This window comes from Lonchura striata, chromosome 2 (assembly GCF_050655825.1).
Source record: "Lonchura striata isolate lonStrDom1 chromosome 2, ASM5065582v1, whole genome shotgun sequence".
Lineage (NCBI taxonomy): Eukaryota > Metazoa > Chordata > Aves > Passeriformes > Estrildidae > Lonchura > Lonchura striata.
The window spans coordinates 60,520,271-60,546,724 of NC_140704.1; the positions used below are offsets into that span (position 1 = coordinate 60,520,271).

Below are 26,454 nucleotides of genomic sequence, written 5' to 3' on the forward strand. Positions count from 1 at the left end.
AGTCATAAAGTTTCCTCACCTGATATTTTTGTTCCTCCCCCAAGCACCTCCTTTGCTAGCAGCCCTTTTACTCCTCCTGCCCACATAAGAAAACCTGCCCTTGCCAGTCCTCTGCAATATTAACAGGCAATTTGGTGATGGTGAGGCAATCACCTCCAACAGTTTTACAGGGAATAAAGCTCTAAAGATGGGTTTGACTTACCAAAAGGGAACTTCTCCACAGGTAAAAAGCTATTTGACTTCTGAGTAATTTCTGTCTGACATTAGATTGCTTCTCTGTTTTCTATTTAACACATGTTGAGGCTCACTGTTTAACATACACACACCCCTGTTTAGCACACAGTGATGCACCAGTATCCTGCTGGATCGTGTCCCACAAAACAATGACTTGCTCCTCTATGCCAAACTATGGTGTTGTGACCCCATTCCTCTACTTACCCTCCCATTTCAAATACACCCCAGGTAACAGTGTCTGAACAGCACACTGCAGAAGTGACACCGCTGCAACACCGCTGTTGAAAGTTCCTGGAACTATGTTGCCTGCTGGGTGGAAAAAGATTGCACTTTTCCTAAAGTTTCAGAAAAGGTCACTGTGTTTTCAGAAGGTCTTGCTGCTTAGTCCCATTTGCATCTATGTGGAAAGAGATAAATTCTCTATCAGTTAATTTGGGTGAACTCCTAGGGCTCTGGTTACCCACACAACTTGTAATCCTGCTTGAATCTGATTATGTTTTTGACATTCACACTTCCTCTGTAGATTAAGGTTTTGTAGCTCTGACCTATATTTGCTGAGCCAGCAGCTGCAGCTCTGTTTCATCACATACTTGTTACGGCCTCTCTATTGCTGGCTTTCAGTCCCATAATGAAGTGGAGTGGAGTGTGTGCCCCAGCTCCCAGCTGCCAGACCTCATACATCTTGCTACGTGGCCATTTTCATTCAGGTTTCTTTCAGGGTAAGGTTTCAGCTGGTGATGGGGGGGTGACAAGAGAGCCAGTGTCTGCAGTGCAGGTACAAAATAGGAAAGAATTTCCAGTCAGTAACCTCCTAGACTGCTTTCACAGCAATTTCCACAGCATTTTAAAATGTAAGGACTATGTAAAAGTGTTTCCTTCTTGATATTCTGAACTTCCCATATTCTAATTTGCTGAATATCCTGTCTTTTTATTACAGAGAAGGGAAAGGAGAGGCTCTTGATATCTCCAGATCATTTCTCATTCCCCGTGCTTGCTCTCAGGCCCCCACCTAGTTTTCTGCTTCCTAAAGAATATAGTCTCAGTCCTTCAGATTGTTCTTTAATTGGAAAGATTTCATATTTCCTATTCTTTATGAACTCTTGTGGTACTTCTTCTGAAATATTTTAATCAGTAAATACACAATATTATACCACAGTCTGCCCAGTGCTCAGTCATTTGAAATGGTTTTAAAGGATTTTCTTTTTTTCTTTCTTTCTTTTTTTTTTTCACTTGCAGCCCATTCTTTAAGCTATCTCATATATTGTCAACATTTTTGATTGCATGGTAAGTAATGACTTTCACTTAGCTATGCATTGCCACCTGGGTTGCTTTATGAAATTGCGGTTGTTAGTTTAGAGCCCTTATGGTGCTTGAAAATGCACTCGCTACTCCTCCAGCATGTATTACTTTACATTTACCGAGACTGAATCTCATTTCTGTTCATCTAGCCAGTTCTCATCTCTGAAGATAGATAGCAAAGAATTCCAAGAGGGCAATCTGCTGGGAAAAATACAAACTTATGTTAGTTACCAACTAGCCTGTTTAATGAGGAAAACATCCTAAGGGAAGCAAAACTCTGTGCAGACTTCCCTCGAGCAGCCTGCTGAGGTGAAAAGGTGGGAACTTTCTAGTTTAGACACTTGGATTTCATATGTAAACAATATTATAAGGCAGTTTCTTTTGTGGTCTGGAATATAGTGTTGCCAGGATTAGTGAATGATGCTTTTCATTTGCAGAACCGGGGCTGGTTGGCTATTGTAACACCCTGATCTTAGAGATATTTTTAATGAAATGCATCAGATGAAACAGTGGTACTGGCTTCTTTCAGTAAATGTCTGTAGTTTTGAGTCAAATATGAAATGAAGGCTTCGTCCTAGGTATGTCGGGAAAATTTCTGTGCATGAATAATCCTGGTGAAGGATATTCAGACAGCACATGGATCCAGCTTTTCAGGCAATCCTTTATTCAGGATTTATTAACACAGCTTTTCCTGCAAGCCAAGGAAAAAAAAAAAAAAGTCAGACAGACATTTCGGGCGCAAACATGTCTTTCTGGCAGTCTTGGATGGTTCACTTTCAAATCTGGGAACACCCACTCCTCCCTACCGTCTGGAGCAAGGAGGTCACTGGGGTGTTTCAGTGCACTTTAATGACTTTCTGAAAGGAAGACAGCCCACCCTGAAAGCTGCTAACCTTCCAACAGATTAACTAATTATTCTGAAAAGCACTAAAATTATTAGTTCATGAGAACTGTGCATCATTTTATGATCTGTTTTTTGTACTACAGTACATTACATCACCCAGGCATGGTGTCAGTTGTGCTATTAAACTGTTGATATTAGGACATGTGTTCAGGCTCACAATGATTTTGGTCATTACAGCTTTTCACCTCGTATATCCCTCCTTTATTTAGAAATCCATGGAGAACAACTAGTACTTCCCAACACCTTCTTTGTTTTTGAGGGGAGAGGTTTGGGGAGGGTAGGGTGGTGGGGATGGAATGACTTAAAGTGAAGATAGCTCCAATATAAATACTGGGCAACCCCCTTGAGCATCCCAAGTATTTTGATACTCTGGCCAGTAATCCTGCTGCAAGGAGATCTAAAGAGAATGCATCCAGATGCTTAAGCAGCCTAATGCCAGGGTGTTGTCCTGCTGTGGCCACCTTTGCCTTTCATTGCCCCTGTTGTACCCTCTGCACCTGCCTCTGCTTTACAGAAAAGCTATTTTAGAGCCTGCCAAATTCAGTAATGTTGATCTATTTCTTATCCCTCTCCCTGTAATAACTAGTTGCCGTAGTTACCTCATGTATCTAAGGCAACCAGATGTTACAGACGGAGGCACTGAAATAGCATCAACAAGTACAAAAATTAAATGGTTCAACTATTTTGCCTGAGTTAAGCTACTCAGGGCTCTTTCCTTCTTGGCTCTGGAATTTGCTACTTCCTCTGATCAAAACTGCTGGCCTTTTCCCACCTTTCTACTGCAGCTTTTTGGAGCTGTAGACATCCCAGTGTCTGGCATAGAAGGAAGTGATTCCTCACTCCCCTTCCCCCAGGACTGATGGCCATTGGACTGCTTGACTTTTCTATCAAGGGCATAGTTCTGGGCTCACAACATATTGAAAATGTGGTGTTGGGAGAGTGAGGGGTAATTACAGTTAGTGTAGACCTGGAAGCAATGACCTGATTTAATTCCATTTGGGAAAAATCTACTCACAGAATGAGGAGGATTTATCTCATTATTGGTTGGGGTTTTTTTAAATAAGAAAATGCTTGCAAGACTGTCAGGTGGTTTCTGATTTCTAAGTACTGCCCCATGGAGAACCAGTGACTTCTGAGACATCAACTGTGGTGCTGTTTTCACACCAAGTTGGTCAAACTCAAAACACTAAGTGGCTGATCCTTGTTCCCACTTTTCTAAGGAGCTCGCTGAGCTAGCAAAGAGTAAATTGGTTCTTACATATAATTATTTTCCTTTATAAAGTCACCCAAAGATTTGGATTCTGGAATAAGTCTTCCTTCAGGTGCAGTACAGCTCATGGGGAATTGGAAATATAGCATTGAAAATGTAGGAAGCACAAGGTGCTGCAAGAAATAAGAATGGTAGTGCATGCACATGTTGAAAATCCCTGTTCTAGGATAACTGCTCTGGGTGAGTAATATTTACAAGCTGTGAGATAGTCCCAACAGGAGTTGACTTCCCGATGGCTGTGCACAAGTTACAGAACTTTTAAAGACTGGTGAGCAGGAATGGTTATGTCTCCCCTCCATGCCCTTCCAAAAAGGTCATGAGATAGATGGAGAGGGACCTGCAGGCCAGGCCAGTTAGGAGAGGAAGGAACATGCACTTTGCCACACAATTCAAGCAAAGGTAGTGTATCACCAGACTGCAGCTGAAGGTGTTCCCAGAAACCCTTTTGGGGCATGTGGTCCCCTAAAGAATTTTTCTCCAGCTGCAATGCTGTATGGGTGGCTTTTCTTGTGTTCCCAAGCTGCATGCACAGGCAGGGCTGCTGCTTAGCTGGTGACAGCCATGCTTGGACAAAGGGTACTAGAGGAGGAGGATGGCTCTGTGCCACACAGGTACCCCAGAAAAGAGAGAGACACACTTCCTTGGAGAGTGCAAGATGGGAGTAGGCTGGGTGAGGTTTGTTAGTCCTGAGCTTGTACAGATTTTTGTGTATCTTAACTAGTTTTGTTTAAACATGAAAAAAAAAAAAAAGTAATCCAGACTGGAAAAGTTTTGAGGTTTTGAAAAAAAATTGCAATGGAAAAGGAAGGGTTAAGTAGGGATGCCAAGCAGGGATGCATTACAGGGAAAAGTAAAATTAATTCAGTAAGGTGCTGCCTTTATTCTATCATGGGTTTCATCTTACAGCTGTTGTCTTTTCACTCCCTCATTTTTTCAAAAGCTCAAATTTCCATGTGAGAGCCCAGGGAGGGCACCTAACCAATTAATTTCACATGGTAAAAGCACCTTCCTCTCAAGGTTGTAAAAGCAGAAATTAGACATAACACCCTTCTAAAGCATCTTTCTCAGGCTGGAAGGAAGCAGGTGTTTAGTGTTACATTAATTTTAAACCCATAATTAGTGTAACTTGAGTCCTGGACCTCATCCAGTTTAATTCATTGTATTCCTGCAAACAAGACTCCCCTGCTGATTTTATGTGAATGCAGCAGGCCAGGTCTTCAGCTACCCAAGCCTTTCCTTAGGATGTTCAGGGTGCAGGAAATGAGGTGTCAGGGAGGTACCATATGGGTTTCTATATGGCCTCTGCAACAGAAGTGTGGTTGACACAGGCTGTGCTCCAGCTGCTTGCTGGCCATGAAAAGGGTGTTGGTGGCCCACAGGTGATGGATATAAGAGAGCTGCCTTTGGCTCCTCTCACTGCTCAATGCCCTCCAAGATACAAGATCATCAGAAGTTCCTTAATGAGGTTTTTGCTGCATGCCTTCTTTGTTCTCAATCAAATGGATCCCCTTTGGAGTGCTTATGTTTGATGAAGGATTTTTCATTTCCCACTCTATCTTGTGCAGCTGTGCTGGTGGGGTTGCTCCTGCTGGAATGGAAGCTATAGCTGTTGGCAGGGAGGAGGCATTGCAAGCACCTTTAATTTTATCTAGTTTGGAGAAATAAAACACCAGGATGAGCACTAAATAAAGCAAGTTGGACTGCTATAACAAATGGCATAAGGGATTGCTTTTGTTTGCCCTCTTGGAAGCAAATTGATATCACTGGGAAGTACTTCATATTGGAAGATACAAAGCACACTGGCTCAGCCCGGGGTGAGGCAGAGAAGAGGGTGCAACCAAGCCATACCTTGACTAGCTGTTGATAGCCACAGAGCTTTTGAAGTAACTGTTGTTAAGCAAAGAGTGGTTTGCACCTTATGTGTGTGTTTCCTCTGTGAAAAATTGCAAGGAATTACAAGGGGTACTCTGGAGGAGTGGTACCTGCCCAGGGACTAGCCGTGGTGTTGTGGCTCTGGCACTGTGATACAAGATCACAGCCTAGTTGTGAAGCCAGTCAGTGTTGGTCAAACCTGCCTCTGGCTTTGCTAAGTTGAGGCTAAATATGAGCTACCTGATTTAACTCTCGATTTGTACAGCTGCTGCTTGGCAGAAAATATCTGGGACAGGAGCAGAACTAGGGGAGAATGAGAGGATATGTGGGTGGGGAAAAGAAATTGTATGTTTCAGGCAGGATTTTAATTTATCTGAGCACTCAATTGACATGAAAGAGACAGAAATGCCATTGTGCCAAAATTGCTTGAGAGCTCACTCTCCTTCCGGAAGAAAGCCCTGAGGTCAAAGTGAGGGAAATGAGGGCCTGCAGGAGAGTTTCAGAGGGAGATCACGGTGCTGGAATCTACAGTCAGACGCAGCATAGAAAGTGTGAAGTGCCACGACTTACTGGGTATTTAGCGAGTTTGGTAGGATATCTGTTAGCCCTGTGTGAGCAATTAGTGCTGATTAGCAGTTCCCTCTGCTGGCTGAGCTAACGAAGTTATCCCTTCGGCTCTGTAAGAGTGCTCCTGCTGCTTCAAGGGTGCATTAGCTTTGAGCAGTGGGGTATCTCCACTCGTGAATTAACGACATAAGGCAGTACCACAGGGCAACTATGCAACTATACTGCCACCAAAGTCTTCTCTGATAATTAAAAGAGCAGAGCAGCCACAGTCTCTTTTTTTCTAGGAGTGATTTTGACAAGTATTTCCCTCAGAGCCATTGCTGATGTTTGCATTCATTTGGCCACTGCATTATTTTGTGGAGTTTTTTGCTCTGTGTGTGTGTGGTATGTGCTGTGTGTTAAGCGGCTTTGAGCAAGGACATGTCTACTCGTTTTTTTTTATAAAAATAGTGGGTTTGATACTCCATTTTTGAAACAGATCAAAATATTTTTTGTTTTTCTTCAAGGAACAATAAAGCAGAGCACTCATTTGACTTCTACATCTCTTAGACAAAATGGAGATGTGGTGACTTACTACCACATCATTAACAAGTTGTGATCTAACTGATACAGACCTCTGAAGGATTATGTCACCCTGAAATAAGAAATGAAGTCAGGTTCTCAGCATCTAAGCCATCTTCCCTTCTGCCCAAATGACTCTTTTTATGTGGTTCCCCAGGGCAGGAGAGCTTGTGGCAAAGTTGCTGTCTGCTCACAGACTTAAACAACATCAGCTGCAGTTACAGCTCAGTGATCCTATGAGAACAATTTTACAGACAGATGTGCTTTTGTTACCTTTCATGTATTTAATATTATTTTTTTCATTTTATTTTTTTCCCAAGGTCTGTGAATGAGAGGCCTCTGCTTCTTTACATTTTTGTCATTAATTTGCCAGGTGCTTTTAGACACATCTGCCCACCTCTGTTCTCTGTGGAGGGTGGTTAATGTTAACTCATCTCTCGCGAAGTGCTTTACAAATGACCATAAAGAAGGCTATGAAACTGTTAAGTAGCTGTTTCCACTTCCAGGGTACCTGGCCCAAGCCCAGTGTCTTAGGCAGCCGAAGGCTTTCCACGAGGAGATTCCTGTGGGTTTCTGTGAAGAGCCCACCTCCCCTTGCCACCAGCCCCCACCATCCAGCCAGGAGACAGGCCCGAGGCAAAAACACTGCCTTGCTCCTCCTGCCAGAGAAATCCTGCTTCACTCTGGCCCCGGCCGAAAGCTGAAATATGTGCTTCCCGTGCCGCGGCTCGGGCTCCTCAGGAAAACTTCAGCTGCGTCCAAATTAATAACTGAACGCAAGCATCCCAGCCTAAGACAGACCAGGCTTACTGTGGGAACGACTGGATGCTGGCAGCGAGATTGGCTGCCGCGGGAGGTGAGGACGGCCAAGCTAAACAACTGCCGTCTGGTCCCATCTCCTCCTCCTCCTCCTCGGGAGCAGCAGCCTTTCCACTGCTCACCATGAGGCCGGGATTGGGGTGTCCTGGTCACTGGCCTCGCTGGCCAAGAGGTGAGGGAGCCCTTTGCACACCTGGCTGTGCCGGGACCTTGGGATCTGACGTGCCGCAGAGACACGATACTCAATGCACCTGGCTGCGTGTACTATCAGTCACTTTCGCTTTCTTACTCGAGCTGTGGGAATTTGCATACAAAAAGCCCAATTAGGTCCCATCAAAGGATATTTAGGTTGCTGGTGTTAAATTAGCAGAAGCAGACAGTTTAGTTCTGAGTAGAAACTTTCCCACTTAAAAGTGAAACGGTGTCATAGGAAGGTTTTCTAACCTGTTAATAACAGCTGTACTGCTTTGCTTGCTGGGTCTTCACCACAATGTTTCTGTCAGAAATTGAATTTCTGTAATGACAGGAGGTTGAGTGGCAGGAATGGTAGATTTTCATGCCTTTTTTAAATTTTTTTTTAGTGTTAAATATTTTTACATAAGGTGTTGAGCATTATTTATAGGTGCATTGTTTCGCCATAACCAAGTGAAATATATTTGTTTTATGCCACGAATAATATTAACCAGCCAGACGATAATAGCAACAGAGCTTCAAGAAGAATCACTTCTCTACAACTTCATATCCCTTTTGTGGTTCAAGATACTGGCTCCAATGAGGTAAAGACTATGTCATAGTTAATTACTTTCAACAAACTCCTGTTTCAGCAAACTTAATCGAGGTTCAAGTCACCCCTTATTTTATATGCTGGGCTGTTTGAACCACGAATATGTAGCCCTCCTGGCTTACATGGGCTAAATGGAAGCTTCATTGCAGGTAAGAAAAGCACTCAAATGGAGCAGGCACAGGTACAAATATATTCTTGACATGCATTTCCTCTGGCTTGTACCTGTGCTTTTCGTGCCTTAGTCACAGGTGAAATTCAGACATCGTTGTTTGAAAACTCAGAAGTATTGGTATGCAAATAGTGAAGTGTGATTAAGTAGTCTCATTGCTCCCACTATTTCACATGAAAAGTGCTAGGAGTGACAATGCAAATGTGGCATGCTCTGTATGCCCTATCAAGGCATTTCAACCCCTGACTGTGTGTTTGGGGTATATGGATGCATCAAATCTAAGGTAAGAAAAACACTTTTCCTTAATTAAACGTTTAAATTGGTTGCTCCTTGGGATTTCCTACTAGATTAATTCTTATGATGTAAAAGGGATTTTCAGCTCCTCAGGTTGAATGAGAGCTGCCTCTGAGATGCTTTCTGTCAGAAAAAAATACACAACTGTACACAGGTAGGCTCAGGAGGAAATAAGCTGGGAAAAGCATCCTAGGAAAAGGTATTCAGCAGCAGCAGCAAACCAGAGGTGGCCTAGGAGCCCACAAAGTCCTGCTGAAAACCACTGTGGGGTTTCTGGGACACTGGTAAGGTCCTCACAGGTGTGTTCGGAGTGGTTCTGTCCCATGCTGGGGATGTGTAAATCTGGGCACATGAAGATGACCATGCCAACAGGGTGATGGAGGAAGGTTTTGGTCTGGAAACAGGAGACAAAGGAGAGAGCAGGCAGGTGGGGAGACAATTGGCCAAGAAAGAGCAGAGAAGGGATTCACAATAAGGTGCAGTAAGAAACGTGCTGGATTTCAGACAACGACACATGCTGTCAATAAACTTGTGAGTTTTAGACAGAAAAGGAATGAAAATTCATTTTGAAGACCCTAAAAAAGAATAACTCTTTTGTAGCAAAGCTGTATTTAATTTGGTTATAATCCACTGAATTGAGATATATTTCAACTTGACTGAAGACTCCCAAGCACGGCTCATAGGAAACCAGATCACTTCTGGCAGAGGGAAGAAAAATTGTCTGTTAGAACTAACTTCTCTCAGCTGGCATGTTTATTGCCAGAGATCAATGAAAACCAGAGGATAAATAAAAGCAGATTTTGAAACTGAACCAATAGACATTCAGGCACCAAAAATACATTTCTTTTTCTGTGTGTCTTATTTTTCTTCACTGTAGAAAATCAGATTGAAACATGTTTTATTGATAAGCATGTATCTTATTTGCACATTTGCAAGACCAATAAACAAGTGGCCCAGTGTCATGTAGGTCTCAGATTTGCTGCCCCTTCAGACCTATTAGTTTGTGGAAACTTGGATGTGGTATGTCTTTCAAGGTGGGACACAGTGTTCTGCTTTAACAGGAAGCACGTGGCCCAGCTTTAACCACATAGCAGGACTTAGATGGGAATAAAACTACTAAGCAGCATGCTGATGATTTTACAAAAGCTTAACTGTATTTCCCCAGGGTGCCTTGGTATTTCTAAGGGAAAGAGAGAGTAAACAGTATGTTTGTGTTAATATCAGAGATACAGGGATGAGAGCATCCCACATAGACATAGCTGTATTTCTCCCAGGATCTTATGCAATGTAGAAGCATCCATGATTAGTGCCCTTGCACACATCTTACTGTGTGCCTTTCTTTGCTTTAGATTCAAATGTATTGGAAGAGTTGAGCTTCTATTCAGTATCTGCCCCACCTGACCTCTCTCCTCTGTGCTCTTTGCCCTCTATTAAACAACACAGCATTATGTTTCCATCCCTGCAATATTATTGCCATATGTTGTCTGTCTTCCATGTCTCCAACTGCTCCCACTTGGCCTTCCTCCCTGAATTTGATTCTGGGCTCCTTTTCCCCTTCTTTCTGCCTTTTTCAGTGCCCATGCTCTGTGTAACACCATCCCTGTCCCCGCCAAAATGGACAGCCCCTTGAGGTGATCTTCCTATGACCCTGCACTGTCTCCACTTTGTGAACAGCTAAGGAAATTAAAGACACCAGGTTTTCTCTGACACCACTTTTCCTGCTTTAATGGAGTTTACTGAAGGCGTACAAAAGGCTTTTATTAACTGGTTTCACTAGCAAACTTACAGAAACCTGCTTTTTTATGGTGCTGATAAAAGAAGAGAAAAGGGCTAATCCACCAGGGTGCTGAGACCAGGACATTGTACATAGATCAGTATGATTTCATTGGTTCCATATATTTGCCCATTTATTGTCCACTCCATCTGGCCTTTTATCTGTGCTGTGAACTCTCCATCCTTTTGTTCTGGATTTGTGCTGAGTACAACGGGATCCACACCCTTGATTAAGATTCCAAAGGCTTTCTACTTTCTATAACAAAATATTTAAGAAGAGGAAGAGTAGTTGAAATTTATCTGTTACCAACTGTTGTTATGGCTGGAGTTAGACTGTAATATAGAATTCAAACAGGGAAGTCTTTTATTTACAGACTATTCCTGTGCTTTTTGTATATAAACATGTGTTTTACAGTGAGTTATTTTAATCTAAGTAGCTTTGAATCTGTATTCCTTTAGAGAAACAGCAAAGCAAGAAAAAATATGACCAATATGGAAAGGTGGAAAGGTGTTTTTGTCAAACACTGTATTTGAACTAAAGCCTCTATGATAGCTGCTATGCAGTACTCAAACATCCTGGCTGCATGAGAGAGGTCACCATGCCTGTCCATCTCTTGATCTTATTTTATTTTTTTCTTTCTTTCCTACAAAGAGCACCACTAAAGTCCTTAGATATTTGTAGAAAGGTGTAATACAGGGGGGAAATGAGGTTGGATGAAACAAAGGCTTGATTCAGTGAAGTGTCATGACAGAAGAGAAGTAATATTTTTTCTGGTTAAAAGAAAGAATCTTATCAAGACTGTCTCTTTGATTTGCCCATACTATTTGAAGCAGATTCCTGGCATTTAATGAGCTGCAAGCACAATGACAGCTAAAATTTGGCTAATTGAAAGCGACAGGCAAGGATTCTTTCTCAAAGGCAGGAAAAACCCTACTCATTTCTCTTAATAGTTGGTTGGCCAGTCTGGATCTTCTCACCATCACAATCTGGTGAAGTACTTCTTGAGCCAGGTCAGTGCCTGGGCCTTTTTCTGAGAGTGCATCCTGGCCAAGAGACAAATTGTCGTGCAGAGACCCACGAGGCAGCGATGCCTTCACTGACACTGCAACCCAGAGCTGCCTGGTGGAATTCCCTAAGGAGCAAGTGGTGTTAGATGCCTTGGGAGGCAACGAGTCCCCACCAGCTTGTCAATTCTGTACATCTGCCCTGATGAGTTTTTGTTACTCTCATTACTTAGGGCAGCAGGATTAGAAATGGCCCGTGTGTGTATCTATTCCAGTCACACCATTATGTGCTTCCTTTATGCTTTTGTTGGGCAGTTTATTGTCACAGCTAGTAGAAAATCATCTCATCAGTTTAATCCCACCACCTCTTCTTAGCCTACCTTGTTTCACTGCTTCCCCTCCATACACATATGTTCCCATTATCTACTCATGCTAATTTAAAACTAAGATTAAAAGATGGTCAAAGCAGCTTTCTTTTCTTACTTCCTCTTTCAAGCCATTATGTCAGCAAAGGAGGGCTCTCATTTTGCTGAGCTAAGTCAGAGTTGGGAGTTATTAGTCTGAGTTGTGCTCAAGCCTCTGCAGCTTAAAGCAGGTACTTAACATCTCTCATCACCTCAACCTTCTACCTGCAATGTGAGATGGCAAAAAAGCCCATCTGTTCTGAGCTTTACTATATTGCTCTTGGGAACTTGCTGTAAGATCTTGTGCTGGAAGGTTTGCAGGGACATGAAGTGCTTTTTTTTTTTTTTTTCTGGGTGCTGCTAATGGATTAGCACTGCATTTTTTGTACCACTTATGTTTATACCAGTCAGTAAACAGTGTAAAAACAGCAAAGGGAAATGGTGGGAGCCCTTTTGTGTTCACACTGCATGCCTGAAATGTGAGTGAAAACTACTGACTGGGACAAAGCCACCTTGTGATAGCATCCCACCCCTCAGTCCTATGTAATTTTTCACCTTTTATGTCTGTGGGATATATCCATTACTTCTACCCAGTTGTTCAGTTAATTTATGCTTTACTCTGATGCATATCCATGTCACTTCATCCTGACTATTTCTCCTACCAGCCCCCCACATAGGTGAGCATTCCTCTCAGTCCCACTGCAGCACTGCTCTGTCAAAGCAGTCCCTTCCCTGTCTGCTGGCAGAGACAAATGGTCAGTCAGACAACATGTAATAAGTTGAACTGTGCTAGTCCAAAGGAAAGGAATGCCCCTAGGAATTCATAAGCATTCATAACTTATCCAATTCAAGTAAATCTGTGTCTTACAATTCTCACAGAGCAGGATAACTTACCTCTACATTAGCACATACATTCTTATGTGAATGTCTCCAAAAAGGGAGCCCGAATAAAATGCCCTCTGTGCATAACCTGGCTGCCATCAATCAAGTATTGATTTCAAGTAAACCCACACCTACACCCCGTGCTATTAGAAAGCTGTGTAGTTACAAATTCAGGAGGTCGTCCCACAGTGTGAGTGACACCTTACCAAGTTTGTGGCTTGATACCAACCAAATTATCTTCAAAGAATTAGCATAGGAAGAAGTTCTCCCCTCTCCCCAGCAAAAGTGAGAAATAAATAAGCTCCTCCCTTCCTTCACTTGCAACTGAGAAGATAAGCTTCTTTCTGCTCTCTCAGCTTTAGAGACTAAAGAAGAGTTAAACAGAAAGAAGAGTAGCAGAAAGCACAACTCAGGGTTTTCTTATATTACTCCACCCAGCAGCGCATAAAGAAAAACTGTCTGAAAAAGTAGAAATCACCTAACCAAAAAGTGTATCAATTGCCTTTCCATCAGCCTTCAGGTATAACATACAAACACACACACACAGCCTTCCCCCCATCTTCTCCTTCCTGGAATCAGAAACCCTGCCCGGTCCCTTCAGTCTCCCCAGACTCTGCAAAGAACGGCCATGATCTGTTGTGCTGAGCAGTCACACTCCTCCCAGATCTGTGCATGCATCAGATGCCACAGATCTGTCAGTGCTGTGCCCCATCAGACAGGAATGATACAGTGTCATATGGTGCCACCACCAATATCTTTTCCTGCTCTTCCTCCTCCCAGCACTCTGGGGAGAGCCCCCGATGGGGGAAAAAAGTGTCTTGGGCTCAGCTACTGAGGGCACTGCTCATCTCTTCTGTTGGAATCCTGGATTGGCACCAGGGCCCTGTGCTTCAGTTCAGCATCACCACCACACGTGGCCAGGTGCCCAAAGAGCTGACCAAAACTAGACATGCAAATTATTAAACCCACCACCGCTGCCACCAGAGCACTGTACAAAAATTCTTCTTTTCAATAGAACAAGTGGCTGAAGTACCACCTCCCTTCAAAATAAAAAGTATATTGAAAATAGAGATTGAATAGTTTAAAGCATGTGTGATAAGGGATGAGGCCTCCGCCAAATCAATTGTGAGTTTAAGTAAGCTCAGATGTGATATCTAAATACTATTATGCTTGGGATGTCTGGTGGTCTCTGCCAAATACCAAATTTTGACCTTGAAGAGATTCCATGTGTAGACCTAGCAATAGCTCTAAAGCAACTACCACTGAACCAAGCCATCAGATTTCACTCTGGGTTTAGGAAACATCTTGGGTATATTTCCATGACAGCTTCAGCTGGTCTAAGTCAGAGCTGGAACAAGCACAGCTCCAGCCAAGCACTTGCTTTGCCCTGGCACAATGTTTGTGTCATGATGAGAACAATTCAAAGAGCAAACCAGAAAAACAACAGACACAAAACTGAAATTACCAGTTTGGGGGAAAAAAAAAAATCTTGTAACTTTTTCCTCATGCAACTACCTGAACTAATTTGCAGTAGATGGAGAAAAATGCCAGCAGGAGACACTTTTGTCCTGCAGCTTTACACAGCTGAGGTACGTGAACAGGTCAGATACAGAAGCAGAGCTCAGGCTTCACTCCTGAGCACTGGAAATCACTGGCACCCTTTTTTGTCCTGTGCTTTCTTCTTGACCTTACTTTCCTTCACAGCCTTTCCATTTTGTCTTCCTCGGTGTGGCTAACACCTGGATGTTTTGCATTTTTCTTTCTCCAGCTGTTCTCTGTAATTGCCTTCTGTAAGTGATGCGACCTGCTTTCCTGTCAGCTACTTTTCCTTTTGGTGAGGTCTGGAATTTGGAAGTTTGAAAGACTTTTCCATATGCTAAAGACAGCATGAGCCTAAAAGGCAGCATTTCCCCGAAAAAACAGATGTGTCCATTATACCTATACAATAAACAGTATCTGGAACTGGCTAGTTTCATGGACTTTGCAGAAGGGCAGGGATTCTGACACATAGAAAGATTGGTGCAGGGACTATTTATTTGAACTGTTCTTATTTTATTAGCTGTTCCTTGATGACACCTATGCTGGTCATCTTTATACTATTCTTGGCACAGAAAGCCACATCGATAAAAGCAAACAGTGCCCAATACTTATTCTGTGGGTGTATATGCAAGCTCTGCTTGAGATTATACTCCCCATGTTCCAAGTCTTACTTATACAACAGTAAATCTGCACCCTTGTAGACACATAAATGGGCTCTTAAGAAGACACAAGTATAATTTCTAGCCAGCCTCAAGACATGAATTCCCTCCCACCATTTGGAAATGTGTTATCAAGCTGCATTAGGTTTCAAAACAATTTTTATGCAGCAGAACAAAATTATGTTGAGGCATTTATTGCAAGATCAAAAAAAATTCCAATGTTTGTTTCTGTCTGTGCCCTGGTCAGCAGTAAGAAGATAATGCTGTAGTTTTCAGAAACCATCAAGAATTTCATCACAACCAATGCATCCCTACAAATCATTTCAGCTTTGACATGACAACATTTTTCAATGCAAATTCATTTTGTTGGATGTTCTTGTTGGCTCCAATCATCTCACTTCCACTTTACCATCCTTTTAAAATGGCTACAGTGCAGTAAAATGGATCTTCACGTTGAGTATCAACAGGGCTGGGCAGTAGGTATTAGGAATAATTACTAACAAATTGTCCTGTATCTGCTGTGTCCCAGTTTGAAATAGGATTTATTGCAAATAATATTCTTTATGAAAAACAATACTTTTCAAGTATGACACCATTCACTAATCCACACTGAATGAAATGCAGGACAATTTTCTAAAGTTTTGCTTTTTTCTTCCTTTCTTTTTTTTTTTTTTTTTTTTTTGTTGTTGTTGTTGCGTTTTGTTTGGTTTGGTTTGGTTTGGTTTCTTTTGCAGGGGGGTGTTGGTTTTGCCTTAAAGTCAAAAGTTCTGACTGTTCTGATGATATTTAAAAGGGCAAATACTGCTTAGAGATAAATCAGTCTACTTGGGTGCCTAAATTCATTGTTTCACATTAGCTCATTGGCAAAGTTCCTGATCTGCAGGAGTTTTAATCTGCAATTAACTGCACACTGTGGACCAATTCTGCCAACCTTCTCAGGCTAAAGCTTTGAGGTGGCCACAGGAGAGACAAGGCAGTGGGAAGCAAGCTATTAGATGTTGCCTTCTGGATTTTAGAGCCAACAAGTAAACCACTGCTATTCTGATGATGTTGCATGGCAGGGTAAGCATATGTTCCTCAGATAGGCTATCAAGGTTTTTCAACCTGCAGGTCTTTTTACTGCAAGCCAATGTTTTTGGTCAGGACAAAACAAGAGCACTGACAGTGTTAAAACATGTACTGGGTTAAACACTGTTAAAACACTGCCACCCTGGCAGTGGCAATGGTGTGTGGTGATGGGTCAGTGTTTGGCTAACCAGAGGCAATGAGGTGGAGATTCATTTCTCATTTCTGTCATAATGCCCTCCTGCTTTCCTGCCTGAGGAAATCTGCCCAAGTGTTGGGTCCATTTCACAGACAGGAGACAGGAAGACAAGAGACAAGGGAAGGTTGGTGCCACAGCCCGAGGCAGGCTGTGCAACTCACCCTTTGCTTCCTTCAGAGCATGCAGGCTCCCCTGAGGCATCACTTCACTTCCCACTGCTCCAACCAGGCCTTTGCATTTCAGTTTAACTCTCAAACATTTTAAAGGACTTCCAAGTAACTGTTCTTACTCCTCAGCACAATTCCAGTTTACATACTCTTCTTTAATCTCTGTTCACCATTAAAGATCCCTTCTGCTAGAAATTTCCTAATTTCCCCATTCTTGTCCTCTCCAATTGCTCCCTCCAGCCATCACTTCTGAAGACAGAATAGCTGAAGAGATTGCATCCACTGGGACTGAATTCCTAAATGATGAGGCTTAACCATATTTGTTTCAATTTCTATACCTTGAAAAAGAATGCACTAATTTCCCACTGGTCTCCTAGGAGAAGGTTAAGATCAAGTAAACAATGTTTGAAAAGCTTTTTGCAGATGGCAAAAGAAGTCCAAGCATTTCCAGAGATCTAGTGAGAGGAAACATCTTGTTAAGCTGCATGTCTCAAATCAGTTTCAACAATTATCTTTTTTTTTCTCTCTTATGGTTGCAACCATATTTAAAAGCAAAAGTAATGTTCAGGTTTTTTGGCACTTGCTGTTTGAAATTCATGCCTCTGCCATATTCTTTCAGCTTTTCTCTTGTGCTCGTTACTATGTTCTCTAAGTGCTTAAAAATATGAGCTCCTAGGACAGTAAAATTTTTAAATTAGTCAGAATGTGATGTTCAGAGGAATTGAGGGATCTGGGAACTCCTTGGAATTCATTAGATGTCAGATTTAAACAAGATAGATTTTCACATTTCAAAGATTATTTGTTAACATATTTAAACAGAGCATTCAGGACTGAGGAAGGGCAATCCCCATAGACTCTTTAAAACAGGAAATGTAGAGAAAGAATTGGGGAGAATTATGTTGCAACTGGCTTCTCACACTGATTAGTAATTAAATTGGTAAAACATTAAACTCTTGAAATTATTTAAAATGCATGCACAGAGCATTCTTTCTCAAGGACCTGGAGTGCCTTTTTAAGGATCCTGCAAAAGACTGCAATGGTAATTCATTTGATTTAACTGATTTTGCCACCTTTTCTCTGGGAAGTGATAAAGCAGGTTTGTCAAGACAGATAAGAGTCCACATTGTGGACTGTGTGCTCACAACATTTTCCAATTTGAGCTTTCTATCATCAGGGCTTTCTCATCTTTAGGCAAACTCAAAGCATTACAGATTGCAATTCTTTCAGTGTCTCAAAGTGCATCAGGCATATTAGAGAAAGCAATGTGTCCTGAAGAAATGAGTTTTTAATTACTATTTTATTATGTACCTTATTATTTTCTAGAGACTTTGATCAATTCTTTGGCCACTGCACAAACACAGAGGAAGTCTCTGTCATGACCAGGTGAGTTTATCACAAAAATTGAATCCAGAAGTATAGCATAGAAGAAAAGGAAGTTCTTGAATGGGGACTGGAGGCAAACACAGCAGTCCACATTGTCCTGGAGGCAGTCTGATTTCTACATGTGATGTCTTCCCTTGCATTGGGCAATATCAGGACCTCTGCAGGAAAGACACTGAGCAACCTCATTTGGTCAGTGTTGCAAGAGCAGAAGGGATGGCTGGAACAGGAGGGACCAAGAGATTTGGCACAAGTCACAGCAAGAAAGCATCATTTGGGTCAAGAACAGATTTATTAAAGGAATGGATTTCAAAGCCCATCAAAAGACTTTTGAAGCTCATTAATATCCAATGGCAAATATTTAAGAATGAAGAGCAGTTGCGTATAAAATGGCCCAGAGAGAAGAAAACATGGGACAAATGCAGAAAAAATCTTGAAATTGCTCAATTGAGATGAAGATGCTAAGAAGTTTTTTGACAGAAAAGTTTCTAAATTTAATAATTAAAACCCAGCCTATTGCCAGTGATTCCTCAAGGAGGCTTTTTGTTCTTCAGAGCCTGCAATACTTCACAGATTTCTGGGATGGAAAAGGTATTCTTCATTTAAAATCTAATTGCTCTTTCAGTACATGCTAGAGAAAGCTAGGAATGACTAAACTATTATTTGAAGAGTTTGTAGTTGATTGTGGATCATAATTACATCCTGTTTAAAACATCCCTTGAGGTAGGGATGGAATAGGATAATTTGTGACCCTTCCTTTGTCTTCAACTACTAATGACAGCCTGAACTTCAATTACTGATGACAGCCTGAAGAAAAAAAAAAAAAGCATAAGTCTTTGAGTTTCACCCACATTAAACACCTCTTGCTAAACAAATCACAAGCATCACCACTTTTACATTCAAATTCAAGGTAAGCATGTGCTGGAGTGCCCTTGCTGAACCAGAGTGGGAATGAGGTGAGCACCCACTCACCTCATGAGTATGGAAGATACTCTGAATTCTCCACTTAGAAATCACTCTTCTTCCTTATGGAACAGAAACAAGCTGCTCCTGAGCCTGGGCACCACCACCAAAACAGCCAAACCACCCAGCCAGGTGAGGGCTTTGTGGTGGGAGTCTGCAATGCCCCAGGCGCTGAGGCTGAAGCCTGGCTGAGCTGAGGGCACTGCACTGGTAATGGCAGGCACCCAAGCTGCTCTTCAGTGCCCAGACATGCTTTAGATATTTTCTGTGCCACAGTCCCCTACTTCAGCTTTACTTGGGATTTGAGATGTTGACACTAAATAGCAAACCTGATGCCTTGGATTAAAAACCACCAAAGCAGGACTATTAATTTCAGTAGGAACCAGAGGTTATGGAGGTTCCTTTTTTTTTCTTCTGTAGGAGGTATCCACTCAGATATATAGAGTAAATTTTGTGATGCTTTTCTTTTTCAGATTGTAAGACATCCTGCTTATATGCTATAGTCCTAATAAATACAGATTAGACTTAAAGAGCTTCCATAAATGTCATTATTTCAAGGCAACCTACTCATTCTTCAGAAGTGGAAAGACAGAAACACCTCCAGAAAGAAACACCTACACTGGAGAGATTTCCAATTCCTTCTTTTATTCCCAAGATGTTGCCAAATGGAGAACTGCTTTACAAGCAGGGATTCACAGCGGAACTGAATACTGGACATCCCCAAAGAGCAAACAGGAAGACTCTCAAGGACAATTGAACTATGGGCATCTCAAAATAAATACATGTATTGTGGGAGAGAGCATGAGGAAAGTGAAGGTTGCTTCTTTGGTTTTTCTTATTTTCACAACCTACTTTACCATATCTGAATGTCAGTGTGTAACACCTCCTCAGGTGAGCACTCCTGCACTGTTTTCAGGTTAATGCATGCAGTGGGTACAAACAAACAGCAACAGCATGCCGAGGTGTGCTGAGGCTTGAGGATTTTTTTAATAGTGATGATGTGTGCCCTGAGGAAAAAAAAAGTGGTGTGGAGCTGAAGACAAACAAGAAGTAGCAGAAAACCACCTCACACCTCCAGTAGCACTGGGGTGTGCAGCTGGGGTGGTATTTTTTCCACCAGACCCAGGTTCATCCATAGGCTCATGACAGCAACTCCCACCCCAGAAGAAAATCTCTCCTTTGCCCTTCAGCTGGGCTTCCTGGCAAAGACTTACAGGATCCCAGCTTTGTATATTTGTCTCTGGCAGTTGCAGCTACAATTGCTCTTCTGAGGGCTTCAGTGGGCATAAGCCATTCTTGGCATGAGGGGGTTCCCTATCTGCAGGTGAGATACCAAGCAAGGTTTGAGCTGTGTAGAACATCACGCTCTGAGCACTGTCGGCGATGGCTTTGCACAGTGACGGCAAGAGCTGTGTATCTAATTTGGGCAGCAGCAGATGGATCGTTTAAGACAGAAAGAGACTGGCACTACCAGCAGAGCAAAGGGATAACGTGTTCCTTCTGCAGCACAAATCTCACAAGTGACTCATGACTCTTCTACAGCTCACACTGGCATCCCTTGGTCTTTGTGACTGTTACTGCACATTTTAAAGGTCAGGACAGTGCTTTCTCTCTAGTACCTTGGAATCCATACAGGTGAGTGTTTTGCTCTGAAGAACCTCCAGTGCACACGGTGGTTTCCATATGGTTTGATCAGCAGGTTGCTCTTCTCCTTCTGGCCCAAGCGTAGAGATTATGAAATAATCTCGCCAATAAACCTCTCAGTTTGATTCCTGGGTGCTCGCTGCATACATAATTATCATGTACATGACTAATATCAGGCAGGCCTGGTGCCTGAGCCACACCCACATTCCTTCTGCCAGCCCTCATTTCAGAACAGATTTCAATTAACTTTCATCAGATGTTTAAGGTGGCCTAAGTCTTTTCTTCTTTGTGTAGGTGTTTGTATTTCAGTGTTTTATACTTAAGGATGTACTTCACTGCTAACTAGAACAGAGACTGGTTTGGGCATGCGCTTAAATGGTCTTCTGTCTACTGGTCTTATTTAGGTGGTATTTCCTCTGACAGAAAAGCCCTGGCATTAACTAAGCTGTGTGTGCAGGCTGCTCACGTTCATGAGTTAGTGTGCTATACCTTGTGAAAGCACACACTGATGGTTCACCTGTAACAACCTGGAATCACAGGCATTTCACCACTGTCCTTGCTGAAAAATTAGAAAGCCTGAAGCTGAATGGTGTTGAAAAGCCCATTGCTTTCTTGTCCAAAATGGAATTGTCATCTAGATTGGGTAGTAACTTTCTGTGCAAATCTCTGTTCTAGGTACAAGGTATCCTGGTACTGCACAATTTATACTAGCCTTAACTCAGGGGGACTCAAATCAGTGCAGGCTGTGCTCGGTGGTGGTAAAATCCCATGGAAAATTACAGTCAGTGCAAGGAAACCACTGGCCAGAAAGAAGATCCAAAAGATATGAATAAACCAGTGCTTCTGCACATTTAACTTTCCTCAAATTCTCTTGATAACTTTACAAGGAGAAAAACAAACCAATACAAATGGCCATGTGTTTCACAGACTGGAGCACTGCACTGAAGTTGAAATAGGCCCTCCTATTTTAGCAGCTTGGTAATGTTTCCAACTTGTCTTTCTCAGGTTTCTGAGCTGGATCCAGCTGAAAATAGTAATAACTCACCTTTGATAGTTACATAAAAGATAGACTGCAGCCTCAGTTCAGCTTCCCGTGAATGGGGAGATGAAACTTGCAACCATGTTTCATAACAGTACCTTTATTGGCAGGCTTGCCAAAGAGGCCTGGGATGGGTGACCTTTGCAAATGAATAACCAACAACTTTGACTTTAGAAATAGTCTTTCATAATGAAGCTGATCCTGGGAAAACACCCTCTGCCTACATTGAACTTTTTTTTTTCAGTAACTTTAATTCTAAAATTATGTTTAAATCTTTTAAAATGTGCTTAAATTTGTATGTTTATTCCTACATTGAATGCTAACATAATTAGGACTATGGGTCATCTTCTGCATTTAACTACTCATATTGACTATAAAGTCCTAAATAGCTTTAATATGCATGTCTTCACTGCAGACATGCATATTAAAAAAAGTGGTTTTTTAAATGTATCTTCAGTTTTCAAACAAAAGCTTGCTCAGCTCCTGCTGAAAAAGTTTGAAAGAATAAACCAGTTTGAATATTCAAAATCCACCACAGCAATAAGAATTAAAAAACAAGTAATAACAACCTATCAATTTGACAGGCTTTATTTTTAGTGAATTTCGAGTTGTCACAATCTCAAGGCTTTTTCTTCCAGAGCCTAGGGCTAAAAGGTAACAGCCTCGTATTTAACGAAAGGTAAGTTACACAAAAAATGCCAGCTGTCATGAGATAAAGGACAAATCATGAGTCAGCAAAATCATTCCAGAGCTTTATCAAGGAACTTATCTTTTCTTTCAGGTTGTTTTCTTTTGTGTGACATTTGTCTGACATTGCCTGAAATTATTTCCTTACACCTTGGGAGTCTGGCTGGGAGACCTGACAATATTACTGACAGTGGCTTAAACACATCTGCAAACTTTGTATAAAGAAAGCAATTGATTATTGTACAGTCTGGGAAAGGAGAAGAAAGGGAGTAAAGGGGGGAAAGGGAAGAAAGGAAATAAAAGAGGAAAGGAGGATAGGAAGATTTGTTACCTTATTTATGTATCTTCAACCCCATAGTATAGGCATCCGTGCAAAGATCCTCACTGAGGATTTGTTACAGCCTTTGTTAAAAATGAGAATACTTAGTAGCAGAGACAGTACCTGGGGAACAGTATCAACATGAAAAAAATATCCTGATATATATGAAATACATATATAATACTTGACATGAAATATATATCTACATATCCTACTGTCCCTATCTGATTTTTACATGGACCACAGATTAACTTCATTCCTGTTCTTACAAAACAATTTTAGCAGATCCTTAAAGAGCAATAAATAAACAGAGATTGTGAAACTAATTTTATATGTTGCTGAAAGAGAAGTCAATATTTAAAAAAACAAATAAAAAAAACAAAAATAAAAGCAAAAATCAAAACAAAAAGAAATGTATGTTGATAGAGCTGAAGGTTGCTTTGCTGGTTCTTCCCTTGGCTTCAGCACTCAGTCCAGTGTCCCAGTGTTTTAGTTTTCATTTTTCTTAATGATTTTCCTCCCATCTAAAAGCATTGCTAGGAAAGTTTTAGGCCTGATGAACAAAATCCTGCAATGTCAATGACCTCTTTGGTAGAATTTAGTGAGAAAGGAGGTGTCACTCAAAAGACATATAGTGGCTGCCTCTCTCTACTCCATGTGATGGCACACAAAGTACAGGAAATCACCCCTCCAGGGCTTGTGTCTTCTGGTGCTCTGCACAGCTCATGCATCCAACAGTGGTGGTCACAGCCAGGTGGAAAAGCTGAGCCAGAAGGCTCACAAAAGGAGCTGTCTGTAAGGACATTTCTAGACTGGCAATGAAGCCTCTGTGAACTCAGGAACCTCCAAGGCTTTGGTAAACGGGTTATGATGTACAGATGAAAAGAGAGCAGTGGGAAAGTCTCAGAAAAGTCCCTGATCCTTTTGCTGCAAATCCAGTAGTGGCAACCATGGCTCACTTGGACACGGCTTCTTGCCCTTTGTCCTGGGGCGTCAGACCAGATCCCTGCTGTACTCTAAAGAAAGCCATTTCCTAGAAAAGTGGCTGCTCCTGAACCAGCAGCACTGTCCTGCTGTTCCTCTGCCTGCTCTGTGTTGCCTCAGAGTTCTTCTGGCTTTCAGCTCCGACAGATTACACACATATTTTTCCCTCTAAGGCTCTGTACAGTTGCTCACCCTAAGTCAGCATGACTCTGGGCCCAAGTCATTAAAGACCTATGCAAGCTATTCATTTTTTAAAAGAAAACCAGGTTAGAAAACCTCCAGGGTACTTGCACTTGGCAAGATAATTTTATAGTAGCTTTTCCCATTGTATTAACTTGTCAGTGTTTAAGCACTTCCCTTCCTTGTTCTCATTCCATTCAAAGTCTGGAGTTTCACTTTCATTTCTCTTGGGCACAAGTTTCAGTTCCTTTCGGCACTGCCCTCTCCTTTGCTGACACCTCCCTCAGCTACTGAATTACTTGTAAACCACTTGGAATATCTTTGTCATCTTTTTGCTTTTTCATAACATTCCTTATCCCTTTTTTTTCTTTCCTGACTTCACATCTTTCTCATCTGTTTTCCTCAAGTATCATAGTGTAAGCCATTAAGAAGGGAAAACTAAGAAGAGCTGAGTTAATTAGGTTCTTAAGCTTATTTGTGAAAGCAAGAATCAGCTTGGGAACTGTCACAAATAGGGATGGGCTTCAAGCGTTTTCTGGATGAAGGGAGTACTTTTAACCACTACCCTTCTGAACTTGTGATTTACCTTACATTTGTGAATTTTTGAATGGACCAGTGTACCTTCTATTTCTGCCCCCCTCCCTTACGCTCATTCCCACAAAAATAAATTCATTTTTCACTCTCCATGGTGTTATCTGTTTGGAACTATGTCACGTTTTCTTTGAATCACAGATTGTTAAAGTAGTAAATGCTATTTCTAAAATTTGGATCATTGCAATTCTGATCTTGTGAATTCTATTCAGACTAAATATCTGTTTTAATTACTAAGCAGAAACCTCAAGCCTTATCTCTGTGCTTCCACAATTCCAGCCTGGCACATCCTGCAAGACAGTCACAGTAATTTTTCTTTGGGGAAAAAAAAATAACAATAATATGACAAGAATTGCTGTAATTCTAGAATTACTGCTTCACAATGGTGACATAAGAAAATATTCTACTGTGGCATTATGATAGCTGCTTTGACAAATGACTGCAGGGATCTGGAGTGATTCACAGGTCCAGCCCAGGTGTAATTGGCAAACAGAATCAAATAAGAGGATAAAACAAGTTTATGAGACTTCTTCACCTCCCTAGTCCTGGGGCCAGCAAAGAACTGTTGGCAGTCGGGGATGGAAGGGTAAGGTCCGACCCACTTCCCACTCCCTTCTCAACTCCTGAAGATTCAGTGGGGAGAGTGACAGTGCTCCTGTGATGCCAGTGAATGAGGAGAGCTGTGCTGAGTCAGGCTCAAGTCCATTTGTGTCACCAGAAGAGGACTGAGCAGCCACTAGGAACCTATAAACCCAACACAAGCTACCTTCAAATTAGTCATTTAATGTTTAAAAATAGAATACATATGTTTGCTGTACATACATAAAAATGCAAGACATTGTATAGTCTGTAACTACCACTCAAGACTTCTCTGTGGCAAATCTGAGTGATGCATAGAAGACTATTATAATCTGCATGACAGTTTCTTAGTTGTTTGGTAAAGCTCTTCATCATAGCACCATCGGCTTCTGCACACACAGATAAGGGGCAGTCAGCTTGGGCAGTTTATACAGTTCAGGGATGCTGCTCTGCAGAACTGTAATTAAAATTAATTTCATTCTTCACTGTGCTCTGAAGCAAGCAATAGGCTTGGTTGTCCTTTTCAATGCACTTCCTTTATGTAGCTGTGGAGGAATCAAAGTGAGGAACATTACAACTTTCTGAGCACTGCTTAATCTTGTAATTGTAGGCTTTTCATCGTGGAACACAGTTGGGAACGAGTTGGGGAATGAGAGCACAGCAAGCCTGCTATTTCCTAACAGAATATCCCCAAGCCATTATACTATATTTTTTCTGCAATTTTTCCTTTATTTTCCTATTGTAAAAAAAAAAAAAAAAAAAAAAAAAAAAAAAAAAAAAAAAGGGTGGAAAGACACGATACTATAGCAATAGTAATTTTTAAAAAGGAGACCTCTTACAACAGCAGAAATTTCAACTGCCTTAGAATTTAGAAAATAGGAAATACAAACTAGAAGGCCTGTAGCAGCTGTGTTTCCACACTCAGTATTGTTCCACCACCGGCACGGCACAGCTCTGGGCCCGCTCCTGCCGGCTTCGGGCAAGCCCACGTGGCTCCGCACACCAGAGCCACCAGCCAACGCACGGCCTCACGTCAGGGAAACCGTTTATCTAGGAGACAGGGAGGCTCGGCCGGAGCGCTCCCATCGCCGCGCCCGCCGGGACCGCCGGCGCGGGGCCCCCGCCCGTTCCAAGCGGGCGCCGGTCCCTCCGCCGCGCGCGGGGCGGGGCCGCGGCGGCCGCGCGTGCCTGGGGCGCGCCGCGCGCGCAGCCCCGCGCGCAACGCACCGCCCCGCCTCGCGGCCCCCGACCCCCGGCCGCGGGCGGGCGCGCGCGCTGACGCGGGCGGCGCCCATAGGCGGAGAGGAGCGCGCGCGCTCCGCCCGCCACCCCCCCTCCCCCGCCCCGCCGGGAGCTCGGGCCTCAGCCCGTCCCGCCGCGCCCGCCCGGGGCCACGAGCGCTCCGGCGGCGGCGCCTACCGGCTCTGCGCGGGCGCCGCGCACAGGCGGGGAGAGGCGGAACGGCCGCCAGAGCGCGCCGGGGAGAGGCGGAGACGGGGAACGGCCGCCGCGAGCGAGGCGAGCCCCGCCCCGTCCGCCCACTCTCCGCTCCCCGCCCGCCGGGACCGTTTCGGCCGCCTTTCCCCGCGCTCCGCGTGCGCGCGCGCCGCTCCCGCGCCGGC

At 42.7% G+C, this 26,454-nt stretch overlaps 1 long non-coding RNA gene across 1 annotated transcript; it reads right to left on the reverse strand.

Annotated features, from left to right (window-relative positions):
- Nucleotides 1-1,429: 1,429 nt before the first annotated feature.
- LOC146768269 (uncharacterized) lies at nt 1,430-26,399 on the reverse strand. Its single transcript, XR_014952658.1, has 2 exons — nt 26,252-26,399; nt 1,430-25,377 (listed from the first exon to the last, which is right to left on the reverse strand). It is a non-coding gene; the product is annotated as an uncharacterized LOC146768269 (long non-coding RNA).
- Between the last annotated feature and the right edge of the window lie 55 nt (nt 26,400-26,454).